General features: G+C 36.6%; 1 pseudogene; it reads right to left on the bottom strand.

The window, feature by feature from the left end:
- Positions 1–782: 782 nt before the first annotated feature.
- LOC149261870 (putative U3 small nucleolar RNA-associated protein 11) lies at positions 783–3,181 on the bottom strand (annotated as a pseudogene).
- Between the last annotated feature and the right edge of the window lie 12,962 nt (positions 3,182–16,143).

Raw genomic sequence — 16,143 nt, 5'->3', positions numbered from 1 at the left:
GGCTTGCAAGAAGGCAACTAATGGGGATTTTCAAAGCCCAAAAATGTCATGAATACTAGTGAAAATCCAATTGTTTCTATTCTAATCCATATAGAAATATGGTTCAAGGAATAACAAGGAGAATTTGCAGCTAGTCCTTGCATTTAGACAATAATCCACAAATTTTTAAAAACTTATAAAAGAAACAAAACAAAAACTGTGTCACAATTTGTTCAATCTATTCAAAACTAAAAGTGTATATGTTCAAAAAATATAGCATAAACAAAATCAACAAATTTATTGAGCTAGAATGCAATAAATTTTCCAAAAACATAAACCTCAAGTTTCCAAAAGCATATTACAGGAGAAATGTAATTTGGCTACAAATGACCCATTTTTATATTCGGGTTTAATTTGGAAAAGTGTAAACTTATTCGAAATGGACAATGTATAAGGCAGAAAACCTTTTCTATTAAAAAAAACTATCAACAAGTCAAATTGCAACCAATAAAGTTTGAGTGTTAGGAATCACTCTTAAATGGAATATAAAACATACATTTCCGCTTAACTTTAAAAATACCATACAAAAGTTGAAGTGCGGCTAACTGAGCAAGTGAAATTCTCTAGGGAACATCTAGGGAACATTGGGAATGTCTGGGAAACAATTGGCGACTGACAGGCACTACCAAGGAACATCTAGGGAACATTCCTCAACAAGAGGGAACATTCACATCTAGGGAACATTCCTCAACAAGAGGGAACATTCGAGGAATGTTCCCCAAACTACCCCAGATATGGGGGGATCATTTGGAATGTGCCCATGCGCCCACCATTCTTGACGGCATTCTCCCCATATTGGGGACGTTCTGCTCCAATCCCCAGGTTCCCCTGCAACAGGTAACACCATGAACAGGTTGCCAATACTCTAGGAGTGCTTTTGATGCTACATAGAAAATTGGCAATATATGCAGAAAGGATATAGTTTATGGTTATTTATGCATAAAGAGGAAAAACATAACTAATTGAGACACAAGTATTTGTTTCTGATGGATGTACATTTTTCATTCAGAGAGGCTATATAAAATAATATTTACTTTCCAAAATTTTAAAAAATTATTGACAAACATTATCAAACTTTCTGGGGGGCGGGTGTTAAGAAAATTGGCCAGGATAATATTAATGACCCACATAGGTAATTTATGTACTATTATAACTTTCCATATAATTTTAAGAGAACCACTAAAACTAAAGATCATATTAACAATAATGTCATTGTCGGCAATTCCTAAGACAATAGCATTTGGGTATCAAATATAGGGTAGGGTGTATGTATTCTACTACATATAGTTATTTCCTTATGAGGTGTTAGGTAGGCTTTGGAGGTAACAATATTCTCACTACCACAGAGTATATATAAATTAAATTGAGTGGGAATATGTTTTTGGTTAGAGGAATTGTGACTCGTCAAACTAGGAATCTACAACCAGATTTGTCCAATGGGATCAATGCTTTCTTCCCTGTTGTCCAACCAAGTTTCGGTAGAAAACAACAACCAAAGACTTAGATTTCATTCAGATGTCAGAGCAGTGAGGACTCAAATCTCTTCCCCCAACCTCCGCCAGCAGGATATCCTTCTGATAGATATTTGAGGAGACCCTGCCCGAGAGGCTGGGATAGACTTCAAAGGACTAGCAGGATATCTTTCTGATAGATATTTGAGGAGACCGTGCCCGAGAGGCTGGGATAGACTTCAAAGGACTAGAGGCATGTGGATTCCATGAGGGCCCAATAACAAAGGTTATTTCCTTCGATCTAGAGTACTAGTCTCCATGCTTCATTGAGCGGCTAGTCATCAATTCAAAGTTTCTTCCACATGAGCTTCAGTGGTAGGAGTGGAGGGGATCCTTGCTCTAGGGCTCACCCCAGGATTCCCTCTATTATTCCATTGCTAGACAAAAGCACAAAATTCAATATGATTTACTGAATTTAATAGCAAAGAGAATCTAAAATACCAGAGAGGTGCAATGACAGAGCACATAATGAATAACTTGTTAGTTAACACAAATCATTGACAAATATGTTAGATAATGAATATTTCTCAATGAGACTGTTAGGGAAATAAATGAACCTCATGAATGAAATTAATGTTGATGTATGCATTTGCTTTTTCCATATCTGTGATCATACATTTGACCACTAAAGGTGTTATGGCTTACTGAATAAATTTGGCATGCTAATAATACCTGTCTTCGGAAAAATAAGTGTGTCTGTTTGAAGGAGGGAAACAAATGCAATGAAGTGCAGACTGAAGTCGCTCTACTTTCTGCATCATTCATAATAAACACATTAAAATATTGCAAAAAAAATGAAAATAGCATCCACCTTAACATTGTCCAATGTACTTAGTAATGTTTGTACCTTCTTCTCACTCAGTGCTTTTTGAAGCACATATTGAATGTCTTGGGTCTTGATTAATAACAGTTCCTCATTGGAATATTGCTTTGCACCACTCATAAGGACAAAAAAAATCAACTTTTAACATCTTAAACTTAATGAAATATTTGAATTTCCTTACTTTGGACAGTGCACGCCATCAACAGTCCTAGTGTTGATTATCTTAAAATAAAATTCATCGAGGTTTCTAGATGTTGCTTTCTCTTGAAGCCTCTACATTATCAATAACAATCTAAACCATCAGAAGGAAAGACAATGAAGAAAAGCATACAAACAAAGTAACATATGAACATGCATAAGAAAATGCATGCCGATATATATAAATTACACAGACAACTGTATCATAAATGAGAGATGCCACTGTGGATCCATGCCATTTCAAAAAAAGCAGATTATGGGTGATTAGATGTAGCTTTTCCTGCTTGCAAACGTTATGAGAATACCTATATGTTTTCCTGCTTCTTGTGATAATCACGAGCCCTAAGTACATAGTCCTTGTTTTTCTCTAGTAACCCAAATTTATTCCTTTCAGCCCTGCATGGACAAAATGTTAATAGTCTAATGTTTTCTTCATAATTTATATTTCTAGGTTTCCAAAGTTTACAAACAAATATGCCAAAAATCATATTATTGTACTACTTTTTCCAAAATAAATCACTGACTGAAAATTCTAAGGAAGAAGAAATACATATGGTTGGGTGTGTTCCTTGTGAGCCTGCCGCTTTACAACATTTCTTAACGATGACATAATTGAAAACTAGATAATGTAAATTTGCAAAGACAAAACAATTTAAAAATAGAAATAAAAACTTCTTTAGTGTACTCCTCATCATTACTGAGTGCCAGACACACAATCTAGATACCATTATTACTACCTAATGGGCCAATAAAGCAATAAGACTATATGTTTCTAATTAGTAACAAGTTAAACACCAAGTTCATATAGTTCAAACCTCAAGTTGTCGAGTCCAGAGTTCAAACTTCCAGCTGTTGAGTTGTTGTTTTTCAAACTTCAGTTCAGGATCTAAAGCCCTCTACAGTGGACCAGTGGGTGAGGTCAAGAGGGAAACCACTTCAGCTTCAACCTTCAGTCAATCAACATACATATTTCCTGAACTTCAGCCTAATAGTGCAGAAAAAAGCTAGATATTTTTTTTCTATCAGGTTGTATCTCGAGTTTGGCTTGCAAGCATGAAACTAATGGGGATTTTCAAAGCCCAAAAATGTCATGAATACTAGTGAAAATCCAGTTGTTTCTATTCTAATCCATATAGAAATATGGTTCAAGGAATAACAAGGAGAATTTGCAGCTAGTCCCTACCTTTAGACAATAATCCACAACTTTTTAAAAACTTATAAAAGAAACAAAACAAAAACTGTGTCACAATTTGTTCAATCTATTCAAAACTAAAGGTGTATATGTTCAAAAAATATAGCATAAACAAAACCAACAAATTTATTGAGCTAGAATGCAATAAATTTTCCAAAAACATAAACCTCAAGTTTCCAAAAGCATATTACAAGAGAACTGTAATCTGGCTACAAATGACCCATTTTTATATTTGGGATTAATTTGGAAAATTGTAAACTTATTCTAAATGGAAAACGTATAAGGCAGAAAACCTTTTCTATTAAAAAAACTATAAACAAGTCAAATTGCAACCAATGAAGTTTGAGTGTTAGGAATCACTCTTAAATGGAATATAAAACATACATTTCTGCTTAACTTTAAAAATACCATACAAAAATTGAAGTGCGGCTAACTGAAATTTTATTTGTTGGTGTTAAAATCTGACCAACCTGATAGTCAAGTTCAAATGAAGGATATTTTTGTAGAAAAAGACTTCTAATAAGAAGTGTGGAGGAAGCAAACAATTTTTCTGACAATTTAACCAATTACATATTCAAATTTGAAAAAATAACAAAAATGAATAATTTTCAACATAACTAAATCGACCAAATTGAAATTTCTAAAGCAGGACATCATACCAAGTAGTATTTTAGCAGTGCAATAAAGCTATCTTCAGCAATCTCCAATATGAATAATGTGGAGTGATCAGGGGAAGGAACTAAAGAAACCCCAACTGCCTCACTGATGGTTCAGGTTCTAAAGGGCCTCACCCTCTGCCTCCTCCACCTGATCCTGATATCGATGTTTTCAATGCACTAGTTGATGATGGTCCAAGGTTCTACCACTCTTTCATTGCGAAGTGCTCTTGTCACAGTTCCTCTCGGCTGCTGAATCACAGTGGTCAGGGGTGGCTCGATGTGGAGCATTTTCATTGTAGAGTGCTCAGGAGTGGCTTGATGCAGAGCTTCCTCTTGCCGTGGCGCCTCTTGGCTGTTGCATCAGAGTGATCAAGGGCAGCTCAATGTGGAGCATTTTCTAATGCGAGATAGAGAATAGGAACCCGACACTTCTCAGGACCCTAGACCACATAGAATGGAAGACTCGAACTTGCATGGTGCACTAAAGACAAGCAGAGGGGGGATAGGACAAAATGATAAAATTTTAAGAAAAAAGGGCTTTGAAAAGCGCCAAAGACAAATAAAGGGAGTGCAAAAGAAATAGAGTTTGACAAAATTACCTCGTCATTAGTTTCGGTAGAAGCATCTTGATCGTCGCTGGCAGAAGCATCTTGATCTTTGTTGGTAGAAGCATCTTGATCGTAGTCTATGTTGGAAGCATTTGCCGGCTGATTGTCTTCATCGTCGTCTGTCTTCAGCCAAGTTATGGCTTCAAGCTCTTCCTGGTCATCCTCTTCTTTGTTTGGGCTCGATTCTTCATTCTGTGGTCGTTCTTCCTTGGAGGAAGCTAGGTCATCTGATGAACTCCTACCGCACTTTCCCATTGCTTGACTTGGCTCAGCTGCGGAGGATAGATCCTGGGATCTGTATGGAAATCCAGAGCGCAAATTGGAAACCCTTGAATGAGTGAGGGTTTTAAAATTTTATGAACAAATAAAACTATGATTTGGTAGCTTTTTTGTCGTTCGAGTGAGGCGGGGAGGAGTATATTTGAGTAAAAGGGTGAAATTTTGTTGCCGCCCTTTTTATTGATTTATTTTATTTTTTCTAGCCTTCTCGAGGCAGAGGCAAATTTAACAGTGTGTGTGTATCAGAATCAATGGTAGTTTAGAATGAATTTGTCTTATGAAAAAGGTGAATCTTGTAGAAAATTTGAGAGAATTAAGTGAGGGGAGAAACTCTATTGTAGGCAGAGTAAGAATCTAAGTTTCAAGTTGAGAACTCGAATAAAGGGTTTTGTATGTGAGGAAATCTTGGAGAAGACAAGAGAGGAACTCATCAAATGATAGTGATGATGCATCTGAGAAGAGATTGAGTGCATATGAAATGAGTGTGTGGAGGAATTGAGTGAGTTTAATCTAAAAGAGAATACTTGGAGCTTTTGGCAATCTTGAGTCATATTTATTACAAGTGAGCATGATTGTGATTTACTTGTAAATTCACGATGGTGGATGAAGCATCAATGGATTCAACTATGTATCCTCAAGGTGACTTTTGATTTCTAAATGAGTGGAATATTCAAACAACTTTGTGGGAGCTACAACATGTACAAGTATTAACAGTCTTGTAGCATCAAGGCCTAACGCTTTGCTTATCCCAGAAAAAGTTCAATTGAGGTGGCATCATCAAGAAGCAATTTTACAACCTCAACATATTGTATACTGTGGCTTGATAACCATCTATGTTGCAATTAGAATCTCACTTTCCTTCCTCTTGGTGGTGGGATAGTCATGTGAGCCTTAAAAATTCAAAATGGCTTCAAGAAAACATGATAGATATGGATATCAAGATCCAAGCCACGTTGAAGCTAATTGAAGAGGATGCAGATTCATTTGCCAAATGTGCAGAGATGTTCTACAAAAAGTGACCAGAGGTTGTACATTTGGTCGAAGAGTTTTATAGAGCATATCAAGCTTTAGCAGAACGACGTGACCACATATCTAGGGAACTGTGCCAAATTCATTATACCATGGCAGAGGCATTTCTAAACCAAATTCAATAGCATAACAGATTGAGTCATATTGTGACCGACAAAAGCAATCGCAAAGCTAGATGCATAATAGGGCTGCACTATCTTTCGAAGAGGCAGAGGATGGAGGGGAAGTTACAAAATTGTAGGGTTCAAAGCAGGTGAATGAAATAATTACAGAATATAGAACCACTGAGAAAAAGGCATCACAGTTGCAAGAGGAGTTGAATTGTGTGCAAGAAGAAAGCCAGAAGATGAAAGAAGAGTCATCATCTCAAGCTGAACAAATCAGTGAGTTGAAGGAGCAAGTATGCTCCTTGAAGAAGAAGAATGAAGAACTTGATCAAGAAGGACATGTACTGAGACTGAAATTACAAGTTGAACTAGAGGAGCTTCAAAAACTTGAAACATAAATTCAAAATTTGGAAGCAGAATTGTAGAAGTTGGAGGGGATCCTTGGAAAAGGAATCTAGTATGAAGATGTGAGCCCCAAATATAAACCTAAACATGATAAAATAGTAAGTATGAAAGATGGGAAAGTTAGGATGGGGACTGGGAACTTGGGAAAAGGAGAAAAAGAAACTAAGAAATCTCTTTCAAAGTCACATGCAGAACAAGAGGCAATAATTCTTCAGTATCAAGATGTCCCCAATCTTTATCAGACTTCTGAAAATAGGGAATAAATCTAGGAATAACAAGCAACCAAGCTAGGAAGTATATAGAAGCCAAGCAACTACAGGGAATAACAAGCATTCTCCATTTAATCACATCAACCATTCAAAAGACATATCAAAGCTCTCTCTCTACTTTGACATTGAAAAACACCTAGTGGCATCCAATACATTAGCGACTTGTTCTTCTATAATGCAGGTTATTATTTAAGAGTGTCATTGCTATTGGCTATCCAAAATTGAGATGCACAGAATTGCATAAATCCTTCTTATTACTATCTAATGGCTATAAATAATGTTTCCTAATTCACAGAGTTTTGACAACATGGACAATGTAGAGCATTTTCCAGTTATCTTGGTGGAAGAACAATCGTTACTCTGCACCTTCACCTTTCTCACAAGGCTAGACCTGTGATAAGGACTCATCATATAACTTCACTCGAAAATGCTCTGCCTCAACAAATCCCACCGGATGACTGAAAACACACCTGTCTTTTTTAGGCAGTTATCCAAGTCTTCTGATTGGATTCTTTTCAACAAATTATCTCCAGTAATTTCAGAAATACTATTTGATGCATTTAAATTATTCCTGCCATAAAATATGTTGTAAACATTATATTTTTGCAAGGTTTTCTACTTAAACAATTATGTACTTGTGGCAGTTATCACATCAATCTGCCACAGACTTCAACCAACTCAAGTGATTAACAAGGATACTAAAATGTTATGTTTAATACAATATCTCACCAAACAAAACCAAAAATATTTACATATTGTAAAAGAGAAGATAAAAACAACATAAGTGCAATTTGAGTATGGCTTACTCTAGGCAGAAAAAATATATTTCCAAAATCAACCTGTGATAGGCAATGATCAATCATTATAGGAATCCATGTTCTCTATTCTTTTTAATATGTCTCTAATATAAAACCATAAACACTCTCTTTCTTTAATTCCATCTTCATTATTTTTCAATAATGTTCCACCAAGTTTCTGTGAAAGTGGTATGCAGGAAAGGGGAAAAATGTCTGGGGGACGTGTAAAGACAACCCCCAAATTTTAGGAAAACCAAGGGTAACGTCGTTGGGGTTCCAAACATAGGGACCCTTGTACAAAATGCTAAAAATAAAAATTCAATTATATGAGAAACAATGACAAGTCAAAAACATGAATAATAAAAGCATGAAATAGATATTTACATTTGTTTTATGGTTTTGAATTTTTTGTAATTTTTAAAATGTACTTCTTCTAAGGTCATTGGACAAAAATTATGGGGAAACAACTAGAAATCCCACGTTTTTTGAGGGGGGTGCCAGGAAACCCTTGGAAAAGGGAAATGTCCCCTTCAATGTTTCCCTAGATTTCGGTTAAAATGGGACATGGGGAAACATCTCCCACTGAATTCCCTTGTCTTGTTTGTTCTTTCAAGGAGAAAAGAACAAAGTGAAGCTAGATCAAAGTGAATGTGTGGTTAGAGAGACATACTTGTGAATCATTACAAAAAAAACTATGCAACATGTGCAATGTTGTTTGTTCTTTCAAGGAAGAAGTACGCACTGGAAGAGATTATCACATTCTCTTCATCACCAAGATTTTCAAAGAACTCTGTTAATGGCTTAATATATTGAAAAAGGATTGCAATTTTATTTAGATCAATAGATTTTATGCCAGAGCCAGTAAGATCAATTGCAGTAGCTTTGAAGCTGATTTCTTCCAGTAAGGCTATAGTTTTGTACCAACATCAAGCACCAAATCCACCTCCATGTACAACCTAAACTAAAAAACCTCTCAAAACAACTATTTGTAATGAATTTATAAAAACATACTATAGAAAACAAATATCAAAACTCAACGGCTGCTTATCAAAACTTGTCACTAGTGGCCATTAATTCTACACATGAAAATATGATATAGAAAAACCATTTAACTGTTGAACGTCAAATCTCTATTGTTGACCCATACCCTCGCATTTATTTTATAGAAATGAAAAGGGAAGACTAGGGTCTACAAAATTAGGTGCACCACCTTTATGCAGAAGATTTCCAAATAGGCACATAAAACAATGGTGCCTTCTCTATCTAGTAAAACTGTGAAAAATAGCAAGAAAATCTCCTCATGTAAGGCACGTCTCTGCATACAATGTCCAATCACAAAAAATATCAGTGCAAACAGCAAGAATAAAATCCTAAGTGATAGAAAAATGAATAAGGGAGGTTGACACCTACTCTTATACTGTGCTGAGATTTATAAGAGAGAGAAGGGATCAAATGGAACCACCTTAAAAGCCCTAATTTATGTTATCAACAAGGGCAAAAAAGAGCACTAGGGCAGCAGAGTAAAACTCTAACAAGTGCACCCTACAGCTGATCCATAAGTGCCCTAGAGAGAGTCCATAAGTATGTTGGAGAGAAGAAAATGAAACCCATAAATAAGAGAGCAAACACTCGATATGGTGCCATAAGGTGTAATCACTTGTATTAGAGAGATAAAGAAGATCACATGATGTTAAGAATGAGTCATGAATGTTTATTTATACGCAATTACTCTATTCTGGTCACTGCAGATCAACCACTTCAGGACTATTACATTGTTGCATCTGCCCATTTCAAAAGTCCTGTTATGATACTTCTCGGCCTACTGCAAGTTCAGGAAAATATCAAAATCAATTCAATTTCCTCTGTGAAGATATCCTTACCCGGCTATGAAAAATTATTAGATGACTTTCAAGTTTCAACGCTTTTAATCCCTTTCGTAAAGCTTACGTAGGCCGCTATCTTAGTGTTAATGGAATATGTATGTATTATTTTATTTGTGACTTGGGGAAAAAATTATTTTTATACTCTTTTATTTGAGACTAGCAACACTCCTAGAATCATCTATAAATAGATCAGAAAGAGAGATGGAACTCACATAGTTTGAGTCACATACTTCCTTTCTCTTTTAGAAGTTGCATCTATGCCTATGATATGAGCATAAATTTCATCAGTGCCCTATCTATAGAATCCAAGCATGGCAAGTTGCGTGAATAGTGATAAACTCTTGAACTTGTGGCTTCTATTAATTCTGCTGTGGGCTCCAATTTTTCTGGAAAAGGTTTATGCAACCAATAATAGAAGGGGGAATAAGAACACTAGGCTTCAATTGAAGCCTTGCATGAATCTAGTTTTGTATTATCATGACATCCTTTACAATGGCTCCAACGAGCACAACGCAACATCTGCCATTGTGGCTACTCCTTAGGGGGAAACCTTACCACTCTCTTTAGTAGCCATGATCACAGATTCAGAGATATGGTAGTCTTCGACGATCCTCTAACACTCGACAACAATCTGCACTCCCCTCCTGTGGGCAGAGCTCAGGGATTATACTTCTATGACATGAAGAACACTTATAGTGCTTGGTTTTCATTCACGATTGTGATCAACTGTACTGATTATAAGGGCACGATCACATTGACTGGGGATGATCCAACCACTGTTGAATAAAGGGATTTATCTATGGTGGGAGGCACTGATGCTTTTTTCATGGCAAGAGGGATCAACACCCTTTTCATTGATACGTTCGAGGGAGAGGTTTATTTACAACTCCGTTTGAACATCACACTTGATGAGTGCTACTGATATATTTCTTAGATGATGATATAATGTTTGAGTATTTCTATGTTATTTTTTTTGTTTTTCTAGGTAGCCGTATTGCATATATGGTTGCCTCTTTTGTTAATCTACTAGCCATCGCTGTATTCTATTAATCTATTGGTAGCTTGTTTTGGGATAACTTCCCTACTGATAGTGTGTGCAATGCTTTTTGGATGTCAATAAAATAGAAAATGCAACCCATAAATAAGAGAGAAAACACTTGATATGGTGCCATAATGTGTAATCACTTGTACTAGAGAGATAAAGAATATCACATGATGTTAAGAATGAGTCATGCATGTTTATTTATACACAATTACTCTGTTCTGGACACTGCAGATCAACCACCTCAAGACTATTAAATTGTTGCATCTGCCCATTTCAAAAGTCCTATTATTTTTAATACTGGCATTTTTCGCTACAACAATTCCCAAAAGCAGGTTTCTAGACCAATTCCAGGGGGTCCAACAACCGAGATTGATTGGCCTGTGAACCAAGCCAGAACCATCAGGTTTGGTTCTTGCCATGCTTACTTTGGTTTTAGCATAATGTATGTGTGAGATAATCGTATATATTTTATAGATAGATAGATAGATGAATGTATATCTGTATGATTGCTATTGTTTTATGATTACCAAAAAATATAGATAAAAGATCATCATGGAAATTGGGCATAGATATTAAAAATAAATTTTGAAGAATGCTTAATGGTTTTTCGGTTTGAGTAGTTTGGATTGTGGCCTGCCATCTCATCTACCCAAGTTCAAGTTTCCCGAAGCATGTTCTAGCTTGTATTGTTTAGGTTAGGTTCAAGAAGGAGGCATCCCCAAAGAATCTTGGCTAAAAAAAGTTGAATTTTAAAATATCTAGGAGTTTGTACCTATCCTATATAATCAAGTTCTCAAAAATATGAATGGCTATTGTTGTACAGATGGAACTTGACAGCCAGTGCAGCTCATCCCAATCCACAAGGATCTTTCCACTACGGGAAAATCAACATTACTGGAACAATAATCCTCTCAAACTCAGCCCCCATCATCAATGGAAAACAACATTATGAAGTGAATGGTGTTTTCTACTTGCGTTCCAAAACACCATTGCAACTTGCAGATTACTACAACATAAGCAGAGTGTTTGTCATTGGTGGCATTCCAGTGGAAGTCGCTACCATTAGAGTGTGATTCAGAAGTATTGAGGAGCTTATGTTTTGAGGAGCTGCGTACAAGACTACAGAGTGTAGTCAAGGTCTGAGAAGGAGAACAAGTAGGAAAATTTGAGGATTTTCCCACTAGAAATAGGGCTATGATTTTACAAACCCTAGTAATGCAATCATTCTATAAATCTATATATCTCTATGACTAGAGCTAGAGCTACATACTAAATAAAAAAGTCTCTAAGGCTTATAGTCCATGCAGCTCTAATGCAATGACTATAGCTAGTACCTTATAACAAGGCTTTGTCAGGCCAGGAGGTAACTCCTCAAATTTAATTGTATTATTCATTTAGGTTGTTCATTATTATATACAAGAGGGAGTGACTGTTCAGTTTATCTCCCGATGACTCTCCATTTCCTCTATTATTTATTTACACTAATTACAGTTGTTCACCCAATCCCTATGATTAGGTGTCAACATTCCCCCCCTTAATTTGAAGAGACGTTGGTGAGTCCAAGCATCATTCTGAATCTTTCCAGCTTTTCTCTTCCAAGCGCTTTGGTGAAGATGTCTGCAATCTGCTCATTAGTGGAACAATGGAAAAGATGGATTGTTTTGGCCTCAACATGATGTTGAATCAGATGATATTTTGTATTGATGTGCTTCGTTCAATCATGGAACTTTGGGCTCTTGGCCAACTTTATTTCCGAGGTATTGTCAATCATGAGTGGAGTCAATTGTGCTTGTTTTACCTGTAAATCTTCCAGAATTTTCCTAAGCCACACAATTTCTTTTGTTGCCTCAGCTGCTGCCACATATTCTGCCTCTGTTGTGGAATCTACCAGAACTGATTGTTTGCGTGATCACCAGGAGACAACTCCTGGTCCAAGACTCATAGCATAACTTGAAGTAGATACCCCAGTTTCTTTGTCTCCATTGAAGTCTGAATCAGAGTATCCAATCAAGCTGAAGTTGCCCACATGTGTATACTTGAGTCCAAAGTCTTCAGTTCCCTTCAAGTACTTTATAACTCTTTTTTCAGCAGACCAATATCCCTCACAAGGCTTTTGCATAAACCTGGAGAGGATTCCAACAACAAACGAAATGTCTTGTATGGTAGTAGTCAGGTAGTTGAGACTTCCTACAAGCTGTCTATACTTTGTTGCATCCTCAAATTCTTTTCCTTCAATGGATGTGAGCTTTAAGTTTTGTTCCATTGGAGTAGTCAGAGGATTGCATTCAGTCATGCCAAACCTGTTCAACAGATCTCCAACGTACTTCTTTTGAGAAAGAAATATGGACTTCGGATGTTGAGTTACTTCAATTCCAAGATAGTAATGAACATAGCCCAAATTAGTCATTTCAAAACCTTTCCTCAATTCCTTCTTTATGGATGCAATGTAGCTCTCATTGTTCCCTGTCATCAAAAGATCATCTACATATACCACAAGATATACAACTATTTTGCCAACTTTCTTGACAAACAAAGTTGCATCATCAAGATCATCATGTTTGAAATTTGAGTTTCAGAAGATTCTTAGTTAGTTTTTCATACCAGGCTTGCGGTGCTTGTTTCAGGCCATATAAGGATTTCATAAGTTTGCATACTTTATGTTCATGTCCTTTCATAGCAAATCCTTCAGGCTGGGACATAAAAACATTCTCTTTTAGATCTCCATTTAAGAAAGTAGTTTTTACATCCATTTGATGGACTTTCCAACCGTTATGAGCTGCTAGGGAAAAGAGTCTCTGGATGGTAGCCCATTTTGCTGTGGGGGAAAAGGTCTCCTCATAGTTGACCCCTTCCTTCTGTGCAAAACTTTTTGCCACAAGCCTGGCTTTGTGCTTGTCAAGTGAGCCATCAGCTTTATACTTGTCCTTGTAGACCCACTTGCAGCCAATTGGTTTGGTTCCCAATGGAGGATTAACCAGCTTCCAAGTGCCATTATTTATCAAGGCATCATACTCCTTTTGCATCGCTTCTTTCCATTCATCATGGGAAGCAGATTCTTTGAAGGAAGTTGGTTCAAAATCTGTAGACAAATTCAATTCATAATCATAAGAAACATCCATATCAATAGGTGAATCAGAGTCATCTACATCACCTCCATTTTGTCGGGTTAAATTTCTAGTTCCTGTCTTTCCAACCTCATCAGGATGAACACTTTCAAGTGTCTTTGTCAGCAACTTTGGGGAACCTTTCTGAGTTGGTCCAGGCCACTCCGTTGATTGAGTTGGGACTGACTCAAGATTGAGTCTCCCAATTCTATCAATCACATGACTCAAAGTATCATCCGTTGCTGGATTTTCATGCGGGGGAGAGAGTGCTTCAGAAGAAGATCCCATAGGCTGATCTAGTATAGGAATCCCCCCTTCAAGATGTGGAATTTGATTATCAAATTCTTGAAATGATTTTGCATTTGCGAATCTATCCAAGTGATCAAGTTGCCGCTCAACAACATTGTCAGTTTTGGATGATTCAAGAAAGATTACATCTCTAGATACAACAAAATTTTATTGACTTCATCATAGAGACAATATGATTTGGAGGTGTTTGAATACCCCAGGAAGATACACTTACGACTTCTTGCACCAAGTTTGTTTCTATGTACCTTTGGTATCAAGGCATAACATGTGGAACCAAAGACCCTGACATGCTTTACGGAAGGAATGTTCTCATACCACATTTCATAAGGAGCCTTGTTTCTAATAGCATTAGATGGACATCTATTCTTTACATATACAACACATAGAACTGCATGAGCCCAAAACATCAATTTTACATTTTTGAAAAACATCATGGAGCGCACCATATTTAATATTGTCCTATTCATTCTTTCAGCTACTCCGTTCTGTTGGGGATTATAAGGCACAATTGTTTGATGTTTGATCCCATGTTGGCGAAGATAGTTTTCAATTCATTTGAAGTGTATTCTTTTCCATTATCAGTGCGAATAGAGCCAATATGAGATTGTGCATCATTTTCAATCCATGTATGAAATTTCTTGAATGTTTGAAAAGCATTAGATTTGTTCTTCAATAAATAAACCCAACAGATTCTGGTGTAGTCATCTATAAATGTCATCATATATTTATTTCCATTTGCAGAAGGAACAGGCATTGGACCACATAAATCTGAATGAATAAGTTCAAGTTTTCTATGTGCTCTGGACTATGAATCATGAAAATACTATTTGCTATGCTTTCCTAGAATGCAAGCATCACATTGCTTAAGTTTCCTAGGAATTGTAGGCAAACCAGTAACACCATTTTTCTTCAACAAGCGGAGGCTGTCATAGTTCAAGTGTCCAAATATAACATGCCATAATAAACTTGATGGAAATGTACCTTCTTCATAATGAGAATTGTATGAGAAATTTTGTGCATGAGCAGAGGTACCTTGTAGCTTGAGAAGCCTTTCTTCTTCTATCCCCGTCATGACAAGTGAGTGGTCTGATTCTTTTCTCACCTCAAGCTTGCCATCAAACATATGAATGGAGTGTCCTTGCTGGTGAATGTGGACCAAGGACAACAAGTTTCTCCTCAGCTTTGGGAGATATAAAACACGATGGAGAAGAAAGTCTGGAAGACCAGGCAATTTAAGCTTGATTGTGCCAAGCCCTGATGGCTTGAGTTTTGATTTGTCTGCAAAGTATACTGCTCCATCAACATTGTCAATAAATTCTTCAAAAAAATATTTTCTAAAAGTCATGTGGCAAGTTGCTCCTGAATCAAGCAACAAATCATTTTTCCAAGAAGCAAGTGAAGCATTAAACAAGTCTTCATTTACTCCAATATTACAGTGTGCCACAACATAGTGAGTGGATTCATGTGCTTTACCTTTCTCTTTGTCATTAGTTTTACCTTTGGGTTGGTTTCTTTCCTACTCAATTCTGTCCCAAGGCAACTTGCATGTGGATGCATCATGTGATCCATCTCTTTTGCAGCGTATGTAGTGCAAATCTGACTTTTCTCCTTGAGAGTGTCTGCCCCCCTACCTTTGAAATTTCTTCCTCTTCCTCTTTGACCACCTCTTCCTCTGGAAGAATCTTGAGCAAGATTATTCTCTCTATCTGAAAGACACACAGTCTCTTTAGAAGGCTGAGGAGCTTTCTTCTTTCCAAAAGCTTTGTCTCTTGTAGCACATTTTTTCACAAGGGAGTCAAAGGTAATATCTTTGAGGTTTCGATTTGCTTGCAATGACTCAAGATAATTTGAGTAAGTGGGATAAAGTGCCTTGAGAAAAGCTATCA

Source organism: Pinus tabuliformis, chromosome 6, assembly GCF_031772625.1.
Source record: "Pinus tabuliformis cultivar Carrire ecotype Pingquan chromosome 6, CPIR1, whole genome shotgun sequence".
In the NCBI taxonomy this organism is placed as follows: Eukaryota; Viridiplantae; Streptophyta; class Pinopsida; order Pinales; family Pinaceae; genus Pinus; species Pinus tabuliformis.
The sequence above is the reverse complement of the archived record's forward strand: the minus strand, read 5'-3'. Positions and strand labels throughout refer to the sequence as shown.